This window comes from Microtus pennsylvanicus, chromosome 15 (assembly GCF_037038515.1).
Source record: "Microtus pennsylvanicus isolate mMicPen1 chromosome 15, mMicPen1.hap1, whole genome shotgun sequence".
Classification (NCBI taxonomy): domain Eukaryota; kingdom Metazoa; phylum Chordata; class Mammalia; order Rodentia; family Cricetidae; genus Microtus; species Microtus pennsylvanicus.
In genome coordinates this window covers 32,119,508-32,136,992 of record NC_134593.1, presented here as the reverse complement: position 1 = coordinate 32,136,992, position 17,485 = coordinate 32,119,508, and the positions used below count along the sequence as shown (strand labels likewise).

At 43.9% G+C, this 17,485-nt stretch overlaps 1 protein-coding gene across 5 annotated transcripts in view; it reads left to right on the top strand.

The window, feature by feature from the left end:
• Positions 1 to 7,007: 7,007 nt before the first annotated feature.
• Cysltr2 (cysteinyl leukotriene receptor 2) overlaps positions 7,008 to 17,485 on the top strand; it is a 34,862-nt gene continuing 24,384 nt past the window's right edge. For 3 of the 5 annotated variants that reach the window (XR_012907951.1, XM_075949698.1, XM_075949694.1), the window contains exons 1-2: positions 7,008 to 7,238; positions 13,039 to 13,124. The gene's annotated coding sequence lies outside the window, so the exon portion shown is untranslated. The remainder of the gene's footprint in view (positions 7,239 to 13,038; positions 13,125 to 17,485) is intronic. The other 2 variants (XM_075949697.1, XM_075949695.1) reach the window with 1 other exon arrangement.

The following is a 17,485-nucleotide window of genomic DNA, read 5'->3' as shown; positions in this document are numbered from 1 at the left end:
CTCTCTTCTCCTCAGAAGTACCGAATGAAGTCCTTTGGGGGTGGAAAGTCTTCCTTTAGGTGACAGTTTGGTTCCAGTTCATCACTTGTTCACTTGCCTATGTTTCTAAATTGTCCCACTCCACCCCCCAAGTCTCTAATTCCCCAAATTTTCTGCTTACACTGCCTGCAGAAGGCAGGGGATGAAAGACAGCCAAAACTTCAGCTTCCACCCCTGCTGCCATTGTGATCGCTGCTTCCATGCACCAGGTTGAAACCCAGAGAGAAGGATGTTGGCAACGTTGTCAGCACGTCCTCCACCCACTGCTGGGAGAAAAATCTCTGGGAAGGATGCACCTGGGGTGTTCTGGGGCCAAGACCGGCTACCAAGTATGTTATTGGAAAGGGACTTCTGTTCTCATGCTTAAAATTCTGAATTCAAATTCAGTTCCAACCCTGAGAAAACAGAGAAGGGGAATTATGGCAGGGTTAATATTCATCGTCAACTAGACTGGCTTGAGAAGCACCTAGACTGAAGCACACCTCTGGGTGTGTGGATGGGTTCGCATGTAGACCGCTTTTGGGTGGGCTACTCAGTCTAGGGGTTGTAACCCACCCGGCAGTCAGTTATTCCAGGGTCCCGGAGAGGCACTACCTGGAAGATAAATGGGCTAAGAAAGAGGAAGGAGGCTAAGCGGGGGGTTCTTGTCAAAGCCTCCGTTTATTAGGGACGGGATACAACTTTTATAGGGTAAAGAGTTGGGGGATGGGCACAGGGGCCTGGGCTCTTGCTGCGTGGTTCACGTTGGTCACATGGTCCGAGTTGGTCTCGTAGGCAGGAGGTTATCTTCAGTCAGGTCACAGTACACCAAGAAGTCACGAGTCGACACACCTAGATCTTTAGATAGTTTGGAATGCGGGGTGGGTTCGGCTAACAGATAGCTCTCCATAAACAGCCAATTTGGGTGTGGGGTAGGCTTTGATTCCTAACACAATTATGGGTGTGGGGTTCTCTGCAGACTCCCCAGGGTGATGGTTCCTGTAATGATTTTAGGAGGAAATTGGCTCCTGACATTCGCAGAAGGGAGGATCCACCCTAGGCGTGGGTGGCCATCTCATGGACTGTGATTTGGACGCTGCTGAATGGAGGAAGGAGAAATCCAGAGAAGTTGCCATCATTCCTTTTGTCCTCTCCGTCCAGACTCGCCACAGGGAGCTGTGCTGTTCGGCCCCGCCCTTTGCACCATGAGGTACTGTGAGCTTTTGAGACCATCAGTGACTTTCCTATTGTAAGTTTATGTTGGGTACTTGGTCACAGTGATGAAAAGCGACTTTTGGATTTGGGACAGTTAAAGTGCTGCTCTTCTTGAGCTCCTCCTCCAGCGGCCACATTCCACAGTGCCGCAAGCTTGCTTCCCGTTACTGAGGACAGCGTGGAGTCATCCATGCATGCCGTCATCCTAAATTTAGGGTAAGCTTCATGCATGGGGGAAAATCCAACAATGAAAACAGTTTATTTTTCTAACTTCAGCATGTCTTGTTGTTCCAATCTGTGATTCACTAAAATATTTATGGTGACATAGGAAATGTTTGTAGTACAAAGTAGATGGGAAAAGCTGCATGGAAATTGATGTCCAACAGAAGCAATAAATGAACCAATGACAGCTCATCAAAGTGTCTACAGGGACATGTACTCATGCACATGTTGTCTTTTGGGAGATGTTACTAGGATTAGTTTACATGCAAAGAAAAGATGCTTGCTCCAGAGTTCAGGAACTGGTCTTAATTATCCTTCTGTCCACTTTTCCTCTTTATTTCCAGAGAATGCAAGGCTCTCAGAAGACAGAAGTCTGTGGAAGGGTCTCTGTGCCTCTCCCAGAGCTCTGATCCAGCTCTGCCTGTTCTTATTCGGCACCTAAGTTGAGGGTCACAGGAAGTGGGAATGAAAGACTCAGCTGTTCCAACCGAAGAGCTAGAAACTCAGGAGCAGACCTGAGGTTCTGATAATCGGGCTCATGACCTCGCAGTGAGGACCCAAAGGATGAGCCCATGCAGGATTGGAACCGAGGTGGTGCATCTAGAATGCTTTTCACAGTGTGCATTTTGCTGAGGTTCTAGCTGTGTGGTTCATTTCTGGGATGCTGCTGCTATGGCTTGAGTAGGTCCCTCAAACATTCACGTGCTGCAAAGTTTATCTCCCTAATTTGCACATTGCTGGGAATTCAAGGTCCTTCTGTGGGATTATGATTAGAGAGTTTGCGTGAGTGTGTGCCCTCCACAAAACAAGCTCCCCCTAAACTTCCTAAGTCATGTCCTGGGTATGGCCTACTCCCGCCAAGGGATGCTGTTCTGGTTACTTGAAGCTCCTTTGGAGTCAGTGGTGGAGTAAATAGGGTGCTTGCCTAGCATGTGGGTTTACTCCCCACTACCACCACCAACAAAACAAAACAGAAGCCCCTCTTTCCATCTCTTTCTTTCTCTTCAAAGGGAACAATTGATCACACCTGGCCAAAATGTCACAGCTGGAAAATGCTGCATGTCCTAGTGTGTGACGGCTTCTGTGTTGGTGAGTTGTTTCTGTTTTTTTGCCAATTTGACCCAAACTAGAGTCATCTGGGAGGAGGGAATCTTAATTGAGGGGTGGACGCCATCAGGTTGCCTGTACGGAAGCCTGTGGGGGAGTTTCCTTGATTAATGACTGGTATAGAAGGTACAGCCACTATGGGTGGTGCCACCTCTGGGGAGGTGGTCCTGAGGGGTTTAACAAAATAGGCTGGGGAAGCTTTGGGGGAACCAACTAGTAAGCAGTGCCCTCCAGAGCCAGAGGCCTCTGTTTCGGTTCCTGCCTCCAGTTTTCTGCCTTAAGTTTCCAGCCGGATTTTCCTCAGTGATGGACAAAGAGGTATGTTCTCCTTATCTGTTTTATATACACCTCCACACACATGACTCCATGTTCAGGAGGGAGCTCTGGGAAGTGAGAACTGGAAGTTTTTCTTCACTTTATTCTACTCACATGATCATCAGTCAGTTGCCTGGACTTTTATCACAGGAATAAAAGCCTCTAACCTAGTGACTGTTGCAGAGTTAAGTATTTCTTAAACATCTTTGCTCCCCCCCCCCCACTTACTAGTAAATGTACATACTATGAGTTTCCAAATGGGACAATCAACTGCTAAGAGTCCCTAGGTCGAGGGAGGACCTTGTTCCCAGAGTGGCAGCCTTGGCTCCATCCCCTTTCCTGAGGCCGTATGAAGAAGGTCCAGGGTGCTGGGAAGCTCCGGCGTTTTCCTAGCCAGAACCATTACCATAGAGCGCCGAGACATGTTTATTATGTTTCCAGGAGCCTCCTCTTCCTCCACCATCACAACACCAGCAGCCTGGTGACATCTTTTCATTCCCCCAAATTTTGAGTTTTGAAATGATTGAAGGAGCCACAGGCGGGGTGAGTAAGGTTTCTTGGGTTCGTCCCTTGGCAGCAGCGACTGGGAAGGCTGGAGATGGGAGCTATGACGAGCGGTTTAAGGGTTGGAGGAGAGCCTGGTTTAGGTGAGAGCTGAGTCAGAACTGAGGCGGAGGAGCGTGGGGCAGGAAGGCGGCATAAGTAAGTTGTGGGAAAGAAAGCCTTACAGTCGCTGCCCTGGGTGCTAGGCCCATGGAGACGCTCGCTGCATTCACGTGAACCGGCTCAACAGTCGGGTGTTCATTTCTTCAGCTGTCCCATGAAGAGAGGTTGGGGGTTCTTGATGTCCATCTCCTGCCCTCAGTCCTATAAGGAGGCTACAGAAGCAAAATAAACACAGTCGTTTGGGTTTATTTTCGAAGTAAGCGCTTGCTAATTTCTGCCCAGCACAACTGACCTCTTTGATGTTATATTTTCATCCTCTCGCAGGCCTAACATACTGTTTTGTTTTTCCTGGAAGAAACGAGTAGTGCCATTTGGCACAGAACCACACTCCGATGTTGGGCCTATTCTGGAGCTAAACCTTTTTGACCCCTGTGGGGTCCTCATTTCCCCCCTTATATCCAAGAGGCCGAAGGTCCTGTGGAGGTAATAACAAAGTTTCCTATTTTTCTTTTAAGAAATCACCATCCTGTTTTAGTGGCAGATACACTGTGTTATGATCTTACAGCGAGCTCAAGTTCCAGGATCTTCACAGGCGTGCCAGCACTCAGTATTTTGATCTATTTTTTTTTAAAGTAATAGTCAAAGGGTACAAAGTAGTGTCTTATTGTAGTTTGGATTTGCAGCTCTCAAATCAACAAAGTAATTATGGTGTCTTTTCCCCCCTTTCATTGAAAATAGATTTTTTTTCTCACATAATATATTCTTAATATAGTTTCCAGTCCCTTTACTCTTCCCAGTTTCTCCTCCCTTCCACTCCCTTCAGGATCTACCCTCTTTCTGACTCTCATTAGAAAAAATTAGGCTTCTACAGGATAATAATACAATATACAATAAATATATGATAAAACAAAACCAAACACATTGGAATAAGACAAGCAAGCAAGAGGAAAAGAGCCTAAGAAAAACCAAGACACAGATAGAGATGCAAAGAATTCCTCATTTGCTCATTCAAGAATCCTGTACGAACACTAGAGTGGAAGCCATGATAGATAGGTAAAGGACCTGCAGGGTAAAAAGAGAGAAAAATAGAAATAAAATAAAACAAATAGTAAGATAAAATTAAGGAAAAATTCCATGGTGTGATGTTATGAGACAAGAACGTCCAATGATGCCTTTGAGTTCGTTTTTGGTTAGCCATCTACTGATGGGCATGCAGCCGGCCCTTAAGAGCAGTGTGTTTCCCCAGGGAGACTTTCTTGGAGGAAAGTCAATTTTCATTTGCAAGTGATTATCAATTGCAGATTGCTTCTGAGTTAGGGATGGTGGTGGTGTCCACGTGTGCCAGCTCTAGGAGCCCATTTGGTGCAGACCCGTGCAGGCCCTGTGCACGCTGCCTCAGTCTCTGTGAGGATCCTGCTGATTGGGAGGGAGTGTTTTTCAGACCGTAGTCTATAAGCCATTCTAATAAGCCACACACACGCACACACACACACGCACACGCATGCACTCACGTGTATATATGTATCTATATAGATTCATTCTATAAGTACTTTTCCTCTGGAGAACCCTGACAAATACATATGTATATATTTTAGGAAGCTTTTGCTGCATTGGGTCTCCGTACTATCACTGAAATGGCCCTGAATTTTACCTGTCTCTCCTCATATTCTGTCCTTCATCAGCTGGAGGGGACCCTGAAGGTGTTTGAGCTAGGCAGGAAAGTGAAGAGGTGAGGTGATTCAGATAGGCTTGGTCAGCCTGGATCAAGACTTCAGGGTGTCTGATGCCAGGAGGTTTATTGCCCCCAAGTTTGGACTGAATTTTGTGCAGGGTGATAAATGTGGATCTGTTTGGATCTGCAGCCATCCAGGTTGATCAGCAGCATTCGTTGAAGATGCTGCCTTTTTTATAATGGTGTATATTTCTGGCTTCTTTATAAAAAATAAGGTGCCCATAAGTGTGTGTATTTATGTCTGGGTTCTCAATTTGGTTCCATGGATCAACATGTCTGTTTTTATGCCAATGCCATGCTGTTTTTATTACTATAGCTCTGTAGTACAGTTTGAGGTTGGGAGTAGCAATACCTCTAGCGGTTGTTTAATCAAATTTGTTTTAGCTATCCTGTGTGTGTTTTGTGTGTGTGTATGTGTGTGTGTGTGTGTGTGTGTATTGTTGTTGTTGAAGAAGGAGAGGAACTGATGATCAGCTGGAGATGGGGACAGAGAAGAGGGAGAGGCTAAAGCAGGTGGCGCACTACAGAGCTGGGATGAGACTGGGGATTGGACTTGGAGGAAAGTAGGGAGATGGAAGATCTACAGTTAGCCTACTTGTTTCTCTGGCTGTAGTAGATGGTATCACTTCTATATTTACATATTTACATGACTTTTCTGGAGAGTTAGCTACTCAAGTGTTTTTATGTTTCACATTTAGGTGTTTAAAACTTTGGAGTTTTCTATACATCCTGTATAATATTTCCGTATTATATATGAGCTGCATATATGTTCTCCCTTTTGTAGATTGACTTTTGATTATGATGTCAGTGTCTTTGTGTGTGTGTGTTGTAGGGGTGGAACCCAGGGCTTTTCACATGCTCAGGCAAGCCATGTGCCATGAGCTGCCTTCCACCCCAGCTTATTAGTAACTTTTGATCTATAGGCTTTTCATTGAGGCAATACTGAATTTGTCTATTTATTTTGTTGAGTGGGACTTTAGTGTCATAATCATGAAATCATTGTCAAATTACAAATCCTAAAGTTTCATAAGATATTCTTCTAAGATTTTTATAGTTTAAGTTCCTACACTTAGACCTTTTATCTAATTTGAGTTTTATTTTGTATATGGATATACAATGCTGAGTAAGACTCTAACTTCATTGTTTGCTAAATAAATTCAATTTCCCCCAAAGAATTTGTTGAAACTACAAATGATGATCATGCCACCTTGCTTACAATGATTCAATCATGTATGGAAGGATTGGTTTGGGCACTCTATTCAATTTCATTGGCCTATGTGTCTGTAATTATATCGACTGTACTGTTATGATTGCTTAGTACTGTATTGTTTTGAGATTATGAAGTTTGAGCCAGGGAAAGGGGAGCATATTCCATGGGCACTCAGAACAGCGGTGACCTTTAGAGCCTTTTCAGCAGCAGAAGACCTTTGCCCGAGTGCAGGAGAAAGCCAGAGGTCAGCGAGAGTGCTTTGTCTAAAGCATCTGCAGGGCGGGACTGTGAAAAGCAATGCTGTTGGGCTTGTCATGGAAACAGAAACACTTTCGGAGAAATAAAAGCCACTTAACCTCCCCCCACCCCATCCCTGCCCATCACATCTCATTTTTAAAAAAAGAAAGTATGAAAAAGAAAATCCCCAACAGCAACAGCAAGAACAACAACAGCAAACAGTCCTTAAAGGAAGGCAGTCGCAGGGTGACTCGGTAAGATGGTCACTAACTGGAAATTCTCTGCTTTCCCAAGAAGGAGGCCAGCACCCATTCCCACGATCCTGGCACCAAGCTGAGGACCTGCTGACCCAAGCTCCTTCTTTCCTTGCTATTGGCTGGCACTGTTCATAAAACAGAGTTGCTGTTTCACTTTTGCTTTAAATGAACGAGCAAGCTGCATCGTATGGGGGAGAAAGCCAGGCATGAGGGCAGAGTCAGAAGGCAGGGCAGCGGCAGGCAGAAGGCAAACACACAGGTAGGTTATCTCATCTGTTGGTTTGTTACTGAGCGCTGTGCTTTGGTGGCTCATGGAGGAATGGCATGTGGAAAGTAGACTTAATTTGTTCAGCTACCAGTGTTTGTTCTACCGCATATGTGCAAGAAGAAAAAAGTACAAAGAAATGTAGAAGGAAGGAAAAAAAGACCACCACAAGCAAGATAGAGTTGATTGGCAATTGGGGGTATTTCCTTCACTTTTATTTTTGTTGTTGTTGTTGCTTGTGCATATGATTTTAGCTTCCTCTCATAGTTGTGTCTATAAAATGCGGACAAGTTTATAGTCCTCCCTTTCATTAAAGTTGGTGCTTTATCCACGCTGCCATGAATTCTGCAGAATCAGAGCTGCAAATCGTCACATAAGACACTAAAACTTTCTCTCTTTTGGGCCATATAGAATCTTTCCTGTTTTTCACAGATTTGGTCATTTTATTCCAGAAGATTTTTTTTCCTCTCCTCAAAAGTGTTGCTTTTGGAAGAGAGATAGGTATATTTGAGTGGTCTTTGACCTGAGGGGTCCATAAAGAGTGAGTTCAAGGACCCCAAAGCCAGAAGGTCCATAGGAAGAGGCAGTTCAGACAGCAGAAGCTTTTGTATCTTTAGTATGAAGTCTAAGGTCCTGGAAGGAGATTGAAGGGGGAATGGGGGGCTGGGACTGGGGCCTGGTTGGTAGAGTGCTTGCCTAGAATGTAGGAAACCTGGAGTCTCATCCTCAGTGTTGCAGACATTGGGTTACCATGGTACATACCAGTCAGCTCACACTGGGGAGGAGGATCAGGAGTTCCAGGTCATCTTTGGCCCAGGCAACTTGAAACACTGTCTCAAAATAGATAAACATGCTGGGAGCCTACTAGAAGAAGAACAAGAAGGGAGGAGAGAGAAGGGGAGGCTGTCCATGTTGAAAATGTAAATCTTAATTAAACAGAGAAAACGTAAAAAAAAAAAACAACCTGAAAGACTGTTTCCCACATATGTCTTCTCCAATGAGCCTGTAGAGACGGCCCTGACCTCTGCTGCACAATCTTAGAGAAAGTGGGTTCTTTACCGTAAGCTCACTTCTTGCCTTGGCAGAAGTCTGCTGCTTGGGCAGATTCTAAGATGTGGAAATGGCTTACCTTGTTCATTTGAACAGGCACAGATCTCTGTCAGGGATCTTGTGGGCACAGAATCAGAAAGATAATTTGCTGTCCTGGGTGTGTAGCAGCAGCATTTCCTACGACGCTGGAATCAGAACCTTTGCATTGGCCCCTACCCCGGGGTCCTTGCTATTAGAGTCCTTCTTCTCCTTCGATAGTGCTGGGAATTGAACTCACGACCGCACACATGCGAGGCTAGTATTCTACCACTGAACCGGATTCCTGGCTGCCTGTGTTTGCAGTCTTATTCACAGATCTTTGACCCAAATTTTGGAGAAAAAAAATTGTAATGAGAAACACTAACAGCATTTCATTGAAATTCTCCACTCCTCCCCAAATATTTACCGGGAGACATAAAGCAAGGGAGGAATGACTCAGAGGTCATTCACCTCAGCACATTTGTGTGTCATATCTGCTAGGCCTACAGACAGAGGGACTGCAGAGGGCATTCGGTGATAGGATGGAATAGGGCTGATGTGTCCCGTTAGGGTAACTGCAAAGACATGAAATCCCTGGAGTACAGGCAGTCAAGACCTAGAGAGTTCTCTCTCTCTCTCTCTCTCTCTCTCTCTCTCTCTCTCTCTCTCTCTCTCTCTCTGTGTGTGTGTGTGTGTGTGTGTGCGTGCATGTGTGTGTTGTGTGAAATAAATGATATTTAAACAGGAATTTAAGACTGGGTAAATGATAACTAGGCTTGAGGTAGAGCTCAAAGTACATACTCAGAAGAGAGTTTCCTCCCTTTTTCTCCCCTCCTTTTCTTCCCTTGCTCTTCCTTCTCCTCCATCCCCTCCTCCAACTCTCTTCCCATCCCAGTTAAGCAGCTAACTAATCTGTACACCATTGCATTCTCTCCGACAGTATTTTCTAATCTTCTGCTTTTCGATGAGGAGTCAGAGCACTCGGGAAGAGAGGCTCTGCAGAATAATTCAGCAGCCTTACTCCGATGCCAGATTATAGTGGTTATCTACCATCTGTCTCCTTTAATGCACCGATGGGGTGGATTAGAACACAAGAACATTGAGATCTCAACAATGCAGAATTATTGTGTGTGTGTGTGTGTGTGTGTGTGTGTGTGTGTGTGTGTGAGAGAGAGAGAGAGAGAGAGAGAGAGAGAGAGAGAGATGTGTCTTGGCAGGGGCACACACAGGCCATGGCGAATGTGTGGAGGTCAGAAGACAACTTTGGGGAGTCTATTCTCTTATTTTAACTTTATGTGAGTTCTAGGGATCAAACATGGTCATCATGTTTGCCTGGCAAGTGCCTTTATCTCTGAGCCATCTTACCAGCTCCAAAGTTGAGGTTTTTTTTAAAAAAAATATAATTAACTCTATGGATTTAATAGGTACCATGGACTCACATGATATTACATGATATTAACCAAATTTAATGAAAGCTACGAGAATCATATAGAAAGCAACACTTAGTCAAAATGATGCTTTACAAAATTAAGTCTTATCTCCAGGAGGTCAGAACTTTCTACATGTGTTTTCTGGGCACTGGTGTATTTATTTACCATGTGCTTGAATGTTAGTGGTTAGGATGAACAGGGCAGGAAAGCCAGCCTTGCGAGAAGGAAAGGAAGGAACAAGGGGACTTAGCCAAGAGAGTGGTGAGATGAAGGAGCCAATGCTATCCATTGTTCTTGGAGTCAGCGTGCCCCTCACATTTACGGATGTCAGCCTTCTGAAAGGCTTTAATGCCTACTTTGTTCCTGGGGATCAGTAGTAATTTGGGAGCATTCATCCCTGAGAATAACAACACACAAATGAATGAAATTGTGAAAAGACTCTAGTCTTAAGGGTATAGTTATCGGTAAATGGTTCTACAATTGGTAGGTATTTTTATGTGCAGAAAGAAAGTGTTTGAGAAATCACTTACAATGTACAAACTGACCAAACATGATGTCAATAAGGGGTATGTGTGTTTTTTTTGGGGGGGGTATTCTGCAGGAGAAACACAAAGAGCAGCTATTTTTCCCTTTTATTGAAATTGGATTCTTTTCTCACACAATATGTCCTGATTACTGTTTCCCCTCCTTCTACTCCTCCTAGTTCTTTCTGAGCTCCACTTGCATCTGGATCTATTCCCTTTCTGTAAGAGCGACTATTGTTAAAGTACCAATGCCATGTGCAAGGGTAATTATGGGATATCACATTTTTGGGTACATATATCTAACTGTATTTTTCATCCATGCAATTTTTCATTTCCTTTTCCTTCCTTCCTTCCTTCCTTCCTTCCTTCCTTCCTTCCTTCCTTCCTTCCTTCCTTCCTTTCTCTCTCTCCCTTCCCTCTCTCCCTCCTTCCCTTCCTCTCTCCTTCCCTCCCTCCCTTCTTCTTCCCTCACCCTTCCTTCTTCTCTCCCTCTCTTCCTCCTTCCCTCCCTCTCTTCCTTCTTCCCTCCCTCCCTCCCTCCTTCCCTCCCTCCCTCCTCCCTCCTTCTTTCCTTCCTTCCTTTCTCTCCCCACCTTTCTTTCTTTCTTTCTTTCCCAAGACAGGGTTTCTCTGTGTAACTTTGGAGCCTGTACTGGAACTCGCTTTGTAGACCAGGCTGGATTCAAACTCACAGAGATCCTCCTGCCTCTGCTTCCCGAGTGCTGGGATTAAAAGCATATGCCACCATTGCCCAGATGTGCATCACTACCTCGTGGCCATACAGTTTTTTTTTTAAGTTTAGATTTTTATTGCATTTATTTTGTGTGTGAGTGCATGCATGTGTGCATGTGTGTGTGTGTGTGTATGTGTATGCGACAGCATGTGTGCAAAAGTCAGAGTGCAATAGGTGGGAGTTGGTTTCTTCTCCCACAGTTGTAGGTCCAGCTCAGGTCTGCAGACTTGGCTGCAAGTGTGTTTACCTGCTGAGCATTTCAAAGCCCCCACTTTTGGTTCTTTGCCCTAAATGTGACTCTGGAAATATGCATCTCTTTGGGGTGTCTCTTCTGTCTGTCTGTATTACATGCAGCAGAGGATGTCACATGCGTGTTCTGTGACTAAGTTTTCCTTTTAGCGGAAGATGGACACACTGGTGTGCACGTGTCTAGGTCCTGCATACAACCTGGGCCTAGCGGCTGTAGTTTCAAGAAGGCCATTTGGCTTAGGAAAGGAAGGGTCTGGTGGCACCTATACATTTTCATGGGTTGGAGTAAAGTAGGGAGAGGCAGACAGAGCTGAAGGGCACATCTGGGTCAGTAGTTGGAAGAAGTCACTGATGTTAACCACTCAACTGCTATGACTTTTAGAACCTGAAGTAGGAAGCTTAATATCATACAATTTGACATGCGTGGTCATTAGGACTAAAATATGAAAGATGGTGAAATTTGGAAGTTATCTTGGGGGCTTTCTAAATTATTTTTTTAGAGCATTAGCATTCTGGAATTTGATAAAAAAAAAAATCAGGTGACTCAACATCTCCCACCAATCCTGGTGGATTTCTGAGGAATCCTTTGTTGAGGGAGGTGGATAGAAATCCTATTAATAGAGCAAATCATTAGAGGAGACCATTATAAGATGGACATTTATCATTGCATTTGGAGCCACATGGCGACTTTGGCCTGTTGGAGCAATAATATATTCAAGTCACCCCATCCCCTGGCCCTGGAGGATTCTCTAGTCCCTCAAAGCAGCCCCGTGTGGAAAACAGAACGGGTTTAGAGGAGGCTCCTCAGGAGCTTCAAGTCACACAAGGACCCTGTGATAGCTCTTGAATAATACCCCAAATTTGTCTATGCTGAGTGCCAGAGTGCATCAGCGTACCCTTGGGTTTTCATCCAAGAGGAGAGGAAGGGATGAGCGCTGAGACTTTCAAATGTGAGGAATGAACTGGTGGCTCTCTGCAGAGGAAGACAAAACAAAATTGAGACGCAAACTGCACAGGCAACTGAGGGGTGACGCCAGGCCCAGACATCGCCGGAGGAGGCCCTCCAAAGCTACTGACAATCTCGGAAGAAGAGATTGTGACATGGAGAATTACATCCTCCCAGGGCTGCCAGGGCCACAATGCTTCTTTAAGGAGCTCAGGCTTCCAATGCAGCTGCCAGCAAATCTTTTTCCAACAAACCCCGCTGTTGACTACATATGAATGGCATGTTGGCAAGCGAAGTCGTTAGTCTGGTGGCCCTTGGAGTGGCTTCCCCTTTGGGAATCTGTGACGCACTCTGGCAGTGACAGATGGAAGAATAAGGACATCAGATCCCTCAGCATGCTGAGTCTGTGGAGATGGAGCCAGGGTGTTCATTCCTTGCACCCTACTTTGGAAGCCCAGGTCCTCATTTAGAAACCATCACAATCACAATTATTTTTCATTTGTTTTTTGGTCTCCGATAACTTAATTTGCTTAAACCCTTTGAATAAAGCGATCTGAAGGTTCTATAACGCTTTGCATTTCCGAGATAAATTTGGAGTCTTCTTAGGCTCAGCTATACCTCTGAAGTTTAGACTTCCGGAAGAGTCTCCATGCTACTTCCCTGTTTCAAGGGCCTATTAGTTACTAGTTCAGCACTCAGTTTGGAGAGACAAACACGTTTGTGGAATTTTCTACTCTGCAGGAGGGCCACATTCTCTCTGTGTAACAGGAAGTGACTCTGGGGAGCCTGTACAACAATTAGAGCAGACACAGCGAGCCTTTCTCTGGTGTTCTCTGTGATACAGGCTCTGGCCTCAGCGTCATTCATAAGCATCCTTCCAGCAAATCCACAAAGTGTGCGCTGTTGTCATCACTCCCATAAGAAACTGAGGTAAGAGATAAAACTACCTGCCCAGGGCTGTAGGGCTAGTCAATGGAAGGACAGAATTCAAATCCCTAGTTTGTGCCTTCTTCTCTGTCTCTCTTCCTCCCTCTTGCTGCAGAGGGGAAAAAATAGCACAGCTTTCATGCTTTCTAAACCATTTCATCGTCTATCTGTCTTTGCTTTCTTATTTGTACCAACGTTGGGGAAAAATTTGCCTCCCTAATATTAGACATGGGAAGAGAGATGGGAGAGAAAGTTTTGAGCTAGCTAGCTTAATTCAGTAATGCTGAAGTAATAAGTATGAAGCGATTCTGATGTTCATAGCTTCAGCTCTGCCTGACAAAACAAGGTGTCTGCTCCTGAAGGCTTCGGAGGAAAGAGGAGGTTTCGCCTTTCAAGGAAGCAGGCTTATCTAATGTTACCCTGATAATTATGGTGTAGAGCATACACAACTTAGAAATTTGTGACAATGGTCACTCTTTCTCTGGGTAGGGAACTAGGGCTTGGTTACTACGGAGCTCTGCAATTTGACAGCAGTCAGGATGCCTCTGACCCTCAGACAGCAATGGTGGAAGAGTGTGTTCTTGGTTTGCTTGCAGCCCTCTCTGGTTCAGACCTGTTTGAGTCCCGGAATACTTTTCTTAAGTCATACATTTGAAATTGAATAGTCGTAGTGAACGGTTTTGTATGCTCATCCTCCTGCTAGCTGCATCTGTTCTGAAGTTTGCAGATACAGAAACTGAGGCCCAGAGAAGAAAAGCCGCAGTTTTGGCTCTGGAGCCTTCAAAACCGTTCTCCTCTGAACATTCCAGTTGCGGGTTCAATATGAAACGTCTTCCATGGGCTCATGTGGTTACACTTGGTTTCTGCTAGTGGTGCTGCTCTGGATGATCATAGCAATGTACATAAGTGAAGCTTTGCTAAAGGAATTGGGTCACTGGGGACAGACATTGAGGTTTCATTTGGGGTTTACTTCTTGTCTGCTCTCTGCTTCCTGACTGGATTGAAGGTGACCAGTCACCTTGTGTTCTTGTTGCCATGGCTTTCCAGCTATGATAGACTGTATACCTTTAAGTCATGGTCCCAAATAAACCCTCCCATCCTTAAGTCTTCTCTCTGCCAAGCCTATATGCATTCATCCAGCACTATGACCCATTTAGAGGTCTTTTGAAAAAAATATCTGAATATGTCAATATTGTGTGTCTGTAATTATTTTCTTTCCAGGAGCACTTCATAAAATGCTAAGCACTTCTTAAAAACCTAAGCTATGGCATTGATAGGGCAAATATGCCCCTGCCTGCTTTCTCTGTCCAGTCTGACATGGCAGAAGTTTGTTCACTGCCTCTGAGACTTCCAAGTGGGAGCCACACTCATCACCTCAACTCTGGTAACCAGTTGACCCATGCTGCTACCAAGTAACTTGCAGCATGTTGTCCACAAACCCCATTTAAATGCTCGACCTCCTGAAAGAGCCAGAGTTCATGCTGGTAGCACAGCTCAGGAAGCCACCATTTCAAAACCTCATGTTTGTTTTTTTTTTCTGCTATCACTGAATCAAAAAAAACCTCTCTTAAAGGAGGCATGGCTTAACTCTGTTTTTTTTTTCCTTAGAATTTCTTCCCAAACTCTCTCAGGTTTTAAGTGGGTTTTAGTTGGCTATGCTGATGCCAATTTGTAGTAGTGTTTGTTTCCTAGTCACCTGGCAGCTCAGATCCAAGATAATCACACAGAAACTGTATTAATTAAATCACTGCTTGGCCTATTAGTTCTAGCTTCTAATTGGCTAGTTGTTACATATTAATTTTGCCCATCTCCACTAATCTCTGTATCACCACAAGGCTGTGGTTTATCAGGTAACATTCCAGCATCTGTCTCTGGTGGGGCTACATGGCTTCTCCCTGACTCTGCCTTCCTTCTCCAAGCATTCAATTTAGTTTCCCCCACCTAGTTCTATTCTGCCCTATCAGCCCAAGCCAGTTTCTTTATTTATTAACCAATAAAAGCAGTGCATAGACAGAAGACCCTTCCACATCACTTATATTCAGACTAATTAGGTTCTTTAGATACATACAGATTGTATTCTACATAGATAGGTAATCTTCAACCACTTCAAAGATCTGTAGAACATGAATAACTTAGGGTTCTGTTAATGTGAGACACAATTGCTTATGGAAGCACTGAAGACACTCCACTTGGAGCTTTTTTTCTTTTTGGCACAACTGACCTTTGGGCAAGGAACTTCCTATACTTCAACCACTGACAGGACAAGCAGGATACAAGAAAATAGACTGCCAAACCTTGTCAAGACAGGGTAAGACAGTTCTGAAAATTTTTTTTGCCTCTGAAAATAGTCTGTCAATTATGCTAGACCTTAGCCAAAATTGGTTGCTTCAACACTGCAAATGAAACTTTGGGTGATTGCCCAGGTAGGCAGTTGTCTCTGTCATCTACTGCACATTTTGGAAACTGCTTGATTACACTTCCTGCCTACTCAAGTAATATAATTTCTCTTCTCAGGCCTTTGATGGGGTTGAAGATTAGGTAGTTGTAGTCACCTTCCTGTTATGATCTAGTCAAGCCATCTCTAATATAAGACTTATACTCCTTAGGATAGAATGATTATTAAAACTTTTAGCATATGGTCCTTGCTTAATATTGTTTATGCTGGTTGTAATCCTAATTTTATACTTGATATCTGTTCTTAGTCTATATAGTTTTGTATTGGGTTTGGAACTCTCTTATTTAGACAAAAGGGAGAAGAGATGGGGAACCTCCTTCAACCAATGGCCTTTAAGAGGCTGTACCAGGTTGGGGTGTATCTTTTGGGTACCCAAAAAGCCAGTTCGCTCTCTTCTTCCCATGCTCCACACCTTGAGGTTGGACCCCCATTCCTGTTCTGTGAGTTTTCCCTTTTAATAAAGAAAAACCTTAGAATACTTTATTCGATGTTATCATTGGAATATTTAACTCGTGTTCAGCATCATATTGTCTATGTGATGTATTCATCAAAGCAAGGGAAGAACTAGCCTTCGGCTTCAGGAGTGTCTGTGCATGCAGCAGGCCATAGAACTGATAAACAAGAAAAGTTAGCATTTGGTTAGCAACTCACATTGTAGAACTAACCCATCATTTTACTTTAAACCCAAAACAGTCCCAAGGAACTAACTTTATTAGCTTCATTTTAAAAGTGGAGACCCAAACTCAGAGGGTGAAGATTATACAAACAGACAAAAGACAAACTCATCCTACTGAATTTCAGGGGAAATGTATGGAAATCTTTCCTTATCCATTGTTTAAGTTATTTGTGGTCAACTGTTGCTCATAAATAGGAAATGGAAAATTCCAGAAATGATCTCTATGTTTTGAATACTAAAATGTTTTGAGCAAGATGATAAGAATCTCACTTTCCTCTGGTGAGCATCTGTATATAAACTACCTTCCTGTTAGTCATTTGGTGTTACAAGATTATCAGTCTAGGTGTCTTCCGAAGCAGGATCTGGTCCACCCTCCATGAGATTATCATCAGTCTAGTGTCTTCAGAAGAGGGTCTGGTCCACCCTCTGTAACTCAGTCTTTCTCCACAGAAAACCCTTTGTAGCTTTTGCAGAACTGAAGGTGATCTGTTCTGCTAATTGTAGTCACATTTTCAATGGCTTATGAGAGAATTCCTTAACAAATGCAGTTGGAAAAAAACTTTTAAAATATGAAGATTTAAGAAAAGTAGGTGGTCTGGGTAAGTAATTAGTTACAGTAGAAAAAAATGTGATTAATAAAAGTGCATAAAGCAAGATGGTAGTGGTGCATGCCTTTAATCCCAGCGCTCAGGCCCAGAGATAGGTAGATCTCTGTGAGTTAGTTTGAGGCTGGTCTGTTCTACAGAGTGAGTTCCATCCAGGACAGTCAGGGTCACACAGAGAAACCCTGTCTCAGAAAAACAAAAACAAAAGGTACATAATAGTATCATTTCTATTTATAGCTTCATTAATACCAAGGTTAGCATTACCTTATCACTTAGGAATATACCCAAGAAAGTTCCAGATAGCTTAAATGATTTTGAAAAATATTTAACTATAAAAGGGTTCAAAACGTAAATGGAAGTACTAGTGGACATGTGTTAGAGGGGCCGTATGCCCTGCTACTTGGGATGCTCCACTGTTGACACAGTTGAGGTAAATATCTGGTTTTTCTGGGGGCATGTATGCTGTGCTCTCTGATGTTACATGTGAGATGAGAAATACCATTCTGAGAGTTTGTCTTCTGAAGTTCTGTAAGGCAGGGAGTGGTTAGAAGCAGCTCCTAGAGTCCCTTCCCACCAAGCTGAACTGAGTTTTTAATTGGAACCTTCTCTAGCTGGTGAAATCATCGGC